The sequence below is a fragment of the Melanaphis sacchari genome, unplaced genomic scaffold (assembly GCF_002803265.2).
Source record: "Melanaphis sacchari strain LSU unplaced genomic scaffold, SCAv2.0 Contig8_pilon_pilon, whole genome shotgun sequence".
Classification (NCBI taxonomy): Eukaryota; Metazoa; Arthropoda; class Insecta; order Hemiptera; family Aphididae; genus Melanaphis; species Melanaphis sacchari.
The window spans coordinates 6,056,961-6,063,948 of NW_020271635.1; positions in this window are offsets into that span (position 1 = coordinate 6,056,961).

The following is a 6,988-nucleotide window of genomic DNA, read 5'->3' on the forward strand; positions in this document are numbered from 1 at the left end:
TAAATACCTATTTAGGCCAATGATAAAAAAAAAATTTGATTAATTCAAAAAATATTTTAACAAAAACTTTCCGGCGAGTTGACGTGGACGAATTTCTATTGGTGAGACTACGAATTGAATCTTCAGATTTAAAATTAGTGCGAACCGAATTTCTCCGATGACTATGTGAAGATTAGAGGTTAATAGTGCGTTCAAATTATTTCATTGAGTCTAAAAAAGGGAAGCGAATAAAAAGTACTATAATCATCTTTTAACCGAATGATTGATTTAAATACTACTAAAATAAGGAAGTGCGAGCGCCAGGCTTAGAGTAGTCCACCAGGTAACCGAGACAATGATCGTTGACTTGCTAGTTGCTTATATAAGAAATGACCTGGTCCAGGTGTGAAGAAAATAATCAATATTTTGTTATTTTCAACTGACTTTAGAAATAACAAAAAAGAATTTATAATGTGAACTATGAATAAAAATATTTTAGTTTGTGGTTTGAACAACAAATAATAAATACGCGATAAATTGATTTTCTTACGTAATTACATCGTTTTATTATAATATTATAACAATAAGCTAGTAAACCACACAATGTATAAATAGTTATTCAGATGGCTTAAATTATTATATTGTGATTTACATAATACTTATACAAAATAACAATATATACGACCATGATTGTGAATAACATCATAAGCTTGCATTTTTATTTAAAAATACCAAATATTATACAAACTACGTTTGTATAATCTGTGATTATATAAGGAATAAATCCAAAAAAATTATTATTGTGTAATATTATTTATTCAATTTTATAAAACAAGAAGATAAAGTATTTTACAAAATATATATACATTGCTGTAGTGATATATTTATGTAAATATATAATAAAACTTGTGTACAATTATGAGATTACTTAGACTTAGAGGAAGTTTTTGGTTCAAATACTTGATAGGTATAATGGTCAAATATTTTAATGGTTAGATAATAAAAGCTAAGAAGAATGTAAAATGTGTTTGATAATAAATTAGGAATAGCTTTTATCAATATATAAGACAAAATTCATAATAAATTGTTTTATACTTCTCCCAATTAAAAAATGATTAGCATACATCTACTAATAAGACAATAAATGATAATAAATTAAATTTAAAAAAAATGGCCTGAAATGATGTATGTGGGCTAAAAATACCTGTTTGCTCGGTAAATATTGTTGAGCCACTCTGCTTCCGGTGAGCGCCCATCCTATAAATTAAGCTATTTAAAAAACATAGATTAAAGATAATTAAAATGGGAGGTCAATCTAAGTTTCGGGAATTGTATAAGTCTTATGTATGTGATAGAACTTAATGAGGCTATGGATTTATGGTTAATATAGGAGGGAAATCTATGTATCGTTTCCTAGTAAGAATTATTGCTTGACTTTTGTGAAGAACAACTTCAAAGAATGCAGAAGGAAGTTTATTATTCAAAGAGTGCAATACTGAATTTAAGTGAAGGATAGCATTATTCAACGATTTATTCACGAAGATAATACATGGCAATGTCATTATTATAGAACAGGCAAGACAATTTATGAGATGTTAAGCCTTCACTTATGGAAATCCTATAAACATTACATAAAATAGAGCTGATACAACTACCTTGCCGGAGTCGCCTATAAAATGAGCAAATATAATCCGAACCAAATGAAGAAGAAAAATGTAAATATTTTAAATAAAATAAGGAGTATATATAATTACAAAAAGTATCGGGAATATTAAAATCGTAGTGGTGGTGAGATTTAAATGTTGAAATATATATATAGTATCATATGCTCTTTTAACTTCAACAAATGTAACCAAAAACAACACACGGTTGTAAAAGTCATTAAAAATAGAACAAACAAACTTGGAAAGACATTTTATGGTACCAACCCCGTCAAGATTAAAAGAAATTAGATGATTAAACTCGAGGTACCAGTAGTAGTAAAATCGGTCGTTATTTTTAATCTTGCACCAATTGGGAAGATGCAAAGAATATCACTGAAGTTATTTAAAAAAAGTTTGCCAACTTTCATAGAGTGAGGTTTTTTAATACTTTTTTTGTCAAATAATGTTTCTACTATACTGATAAGAAGACCTATATATTTTTCTGAAAATATTGTTAAATTAAAATCACGAAAACTCGAATTAATTTGTTCAGAGCAAACATGTTGGGAATTTTTGCAGCTTAATAATTTTTTAGTGTTTGAAGAAATATGGTCACTTTAGATTATCAAGTGATTGGGCAACTGATACTTAAATTATAATCACACATATTACTCGATGTATTTTCTAAATTCATAGCGACGAGACACTATAGACGTGCGCAGACTTCAATTTCTGGTCGAGCCTGGAACAATTAATGTCTAATACTCGGACAGTGCCCCTAATTTTTTTTAAACACATTAATGTACATTCTAATTGTAAATTAAAAACTGTGTAGAGTCAAGTTGTATGTGCACACAACATTAATGTGCTAATTTCTACACATATATTTTGAAGTTAAAAATAAAATGATATAAATACAATAATTATGCATAAAGAGAAGAAAATACAATACCCAAAATCTAAAAAAACTTGGTTTAATGAATAAAAAATTGTACATAAATAAGTTAATTATGTAATAATTTTAATTAAAAAATTATAAATAAATTCTCCTATTTGCCATACTTTTGAATTCATTAATAGCCATGTCAATATTAATGCTAGATGTTTAGATGTTAGTTTTGGTTCAGTAAACATTATCTAAAATAATAATTAACTATTAAGTCGATATCTGTGTACAGTACTCCTTAATTTATATTTTACTATTGTTAATTTATAAAAATACCCGTTTAAAGGAACAACTTGTAACTGGTATTACACTGAATATTTTCAGAACAGTGAAAAATCTATTAAACGATTTTATGTTATTATTTGCTTTTATATAATCTAGTAACGAATATATTAATTTATTATTAGTATTAATATTTGGTTGAAAATTTATTATGCCTCTAAAAAGATTCAGTTCGAGCCAAGGCTCAATCGGCTAGCCCCATGCGCACGCCTATGTGAGGTACTGATTAGCCGATGAGTTCAAATTGTTATTTTCAGCACTATTATTATTATTGACTGCATTAAATTAATTTAATTTGAAATGTGTACCTGATGGTAATATTTGAGGTTGATTATGAATAATGTGCTGAAGATTTGGAGACATTTTATTGTGTGGCATGTGTTTTAATATGATTTTTTTTTATTTATATCACTTTTATTATTATACTTATTATTTATAAGCTTTTTTAGTTTATTTAATACTAAACTTGGTATTAATTATACTTGTTTTTATTTTTTTACATCAAGTATATTATACTTTATTATTATTCACTTACTATGCCTAAATATATTTAATTATTCTAATAATATTTTTCAAAAAATAAATAAATTTAAAATTACTATTATTGTAATATTTTAATTTCTTTCTTTTTTTAAATGATTGACAAGTGTTCATTTAATATTTTGTTATTAGTACATGTTTTTATTAAAATATTTATTATTATGGAGTTATTCTGTTAAAGGTAACAATAGACAAATATTACTAAAGTGATAAATATGCTAGATAAATTGCAGTACTGCATCATATTCATTCGATTAGGGAATTAAAATCTATATGCAGCGATCACTAGCATTGAAATAATAAAAAACGACAAGGACTTAAGTATATAATTCCTCTAAAATGTCACTCAATAACAAAATGTCAAATCGGATTACTATACATTTATTTTTTAAAGAATAACCGATATTCCGAACAAATGTAATAAACAAAACATTTATAGTCATATTTTTTAATATTTATAAGTTTGATATATAATTAAATGAAACTTATAGTATAAAATAAATAACATACATTTCAACAACTCAACATTTTTATGTGTTATGAATTATTTATTTATTTTTATTTATTAATGAGGAATATAAATGAAATAAATAAATTTCTCGATATACTCATAAGCTCAACATCGTTGTTTATAATCTACAAATATTATTAATTTCAGTAAAATGTCATTATAAATAATAAAACACTAATAAGCTAATAGTAAAATATTTTTTTCTCAATTTTCTTTAGCTTTACCAATTAAATATATTGTATATACTTTAAATACTTACACGATTATATATTGAGTTCTTATGAAATATTTAATTTCTGATTTGCAAACATCTCCTTAAATCAGCACTTTAACAGCTTTTTTCAAAGAAGTATATATAACGAAGAAGACGCGGTAGGTTTGAGTGTACATGCCGAGAGTTAAATTGCTGCTGGTGGAATAAATTATTTTATTCTACATTATTACTGTCTTAAAAATTAATTTAATAATTTCATCTATAGTTTATCTTTGAAACAATGAAATATATCTTACCAATATTTAATTATTTATAATAAAAAGCAATTTATCATGTTATGAAAGTCCGATCTGCTAATTATATAGGTTATCTGATTTTATGAATCATAATAATACATAATTACTTATGATACATTAATAGATATATAGATATAAAGTATAATATTTATAGAACATTTATGTCAAAACTTGTTAACTGCAATAAATGAAATAATTTGTATTCCTGTAATTCTGCGGATATAATAATATAAACAATTAGTTAAATTATTAACAAACAATAACATACACAATGCATAAATTAATACCTGTTATTACCAATTATTATTTAGATAAATTGTATAATAAATTTATGAATACGCTCATAAGTCATAGGTCATAAGTGTATATATAAATATATATATATATATATTACATGGTGCAAATCATTGAATAAATAATGACAAATTTCTCATGGCCGTTAATTTATTATTAATTAAATTAATGAAGTGTACTCGTATGTTAAAGGGACAGTGAATAAAAACAGCGAATAACTAAACAATACATAATAGTCTCTAGTATTTTATTTAAGTTGTACATAAATGAAGAATAATTTATACATATATATATTTTTTTAACAAGCTTTATTGCTATTTGAGGTCATCTTAATTCCAATTAATTACACCTAAAATAATTTTTGAGACACTCACGTAACTTAATTAAAAAACAGGTAATGAACAACTATAATATAGATGGGTACATTGAATTAATTAATTAATTTTAAAATATTATGTGTTGTGATACAATAAAATACCGCTTGAAATATTTCTACAGCTCATCATTAGATATAGTAAATATATATTTTTTAAGTTTTATACAACTATTTGTAAAATACTTTTGTGCTTAAAATCTGTATACATTTACTAATTTAGTTATAGGGGTTGTTCATTTTTCCTCAATTTTAACTGTTATAAAAGAATTTTATAATATTAAAAGATAATACATATAGTTATTATTTAAACAAAAAAATTACTTTTAAAAAACTATATATTATACTCTTATAATAAAATATAATATATTCACTTAATTATTTCATTATAATAATAAATTTCATGTAAATCGTCGTATATAATATATAATCCAAAAACTACACACAATGTTCTTTCCTTTATTATATTAAAGTAGTAATTACATATTTCCATATTGGCTATTGATTGATAAGTAGTTAGAACGTTCTATGTTAAGGTCAATGTCTTTGACATCAGACTAGAGAAGTATATTTCTAAGCGATGTTTTTAAAATGAATTAAAGTATAGAAAATATTAATTAAACTTTAATATATTTGAAACAAAGGTTATAGAAAATATTCATGCATGATTAAATATCATATAATAGTAATAACTAATAAGTATTAAATAAATACTAAAGACTCTATTATCTAGACTAAATACGTACTATAAAGAAAAATATAGTGAAAAATAGTAAGAACATTTTAATTAAATATCTGTAATGGTAGATAGTTATTTTTACTCTGCAATTTTTCTATTAGTTATCGTCTGTAAGTTTATGTGTATACTAACTATATTGGTACTAAAATCTGATAAAAAGTAAGATTTTTCTGAATGTCTGCCACAAAATTATGGTTAAAGCATTATCGGATTTATTTTAACAATCGAAGATTAGTTATATTTTTTAAATTAGTTTAATATATTCATTATATGTTAATGTCTATCATTATATAACTAATACGTTTATCATACTGACAAAAGAAACGATTAGGAGTTCTCTACTATTATTATAATTTTTTAAGTCAAGTACACTGACGCTGCTGAACGTTTTCATGATTCTGTAATCCTTGTCGTAATATTTGCGATTTACCTTGTAATCAAAATTACTCGTTGTACTTTAAAGTATAAATTAATAAAAAAATAACTAATTAATTAAATTAATTATTGAATTGTTGTATTTTTATAAATATAGAGTACAGATTATACCCAAACATTTAATTTGAACAACCGCTTCTTATAATCCTTCTGGCCACGTCATTGGGTGTGGCTATATACAATATTAATACGATCATTTTATGATTAATATATTTATAATATTGATTTTCTTATTGTTTTTAATATTATTACTATACTTTATTTAAACTGTGAAGGTTATTATCAGAATTTTATGAATTCATTATTATCTTTGACATGAAACATGCTACAATGTTAGATCGATTCACTATTGCATTTACACATTTAAGACTGAATTTACTTCGAGTATTCGAAATATATGTAGGTACTATAAATAGATTATACCATTATATAAGTACCTATTATATCTATATTAAAAAATACATAATTACAAATGGAATAACGTGTATTCTTTTGTGAGTTATAAAGGAAAAACGGTGGCCTGTTCCTATAATATCTTTTATAGAACATGGGATATTGATATGTATTAAAACGTTACGCACTCATTAAAGAATATATAATTTAGTTAACTGATCAATTTTATTACATTAAATTAATATAAGTAAAGCATTTATATTATGCAGCCATTGTAAGAAGATTAATGATAGAGCGTATGAATATTACTTGAAAAGAAAATTATCTACATAAAATATAAATT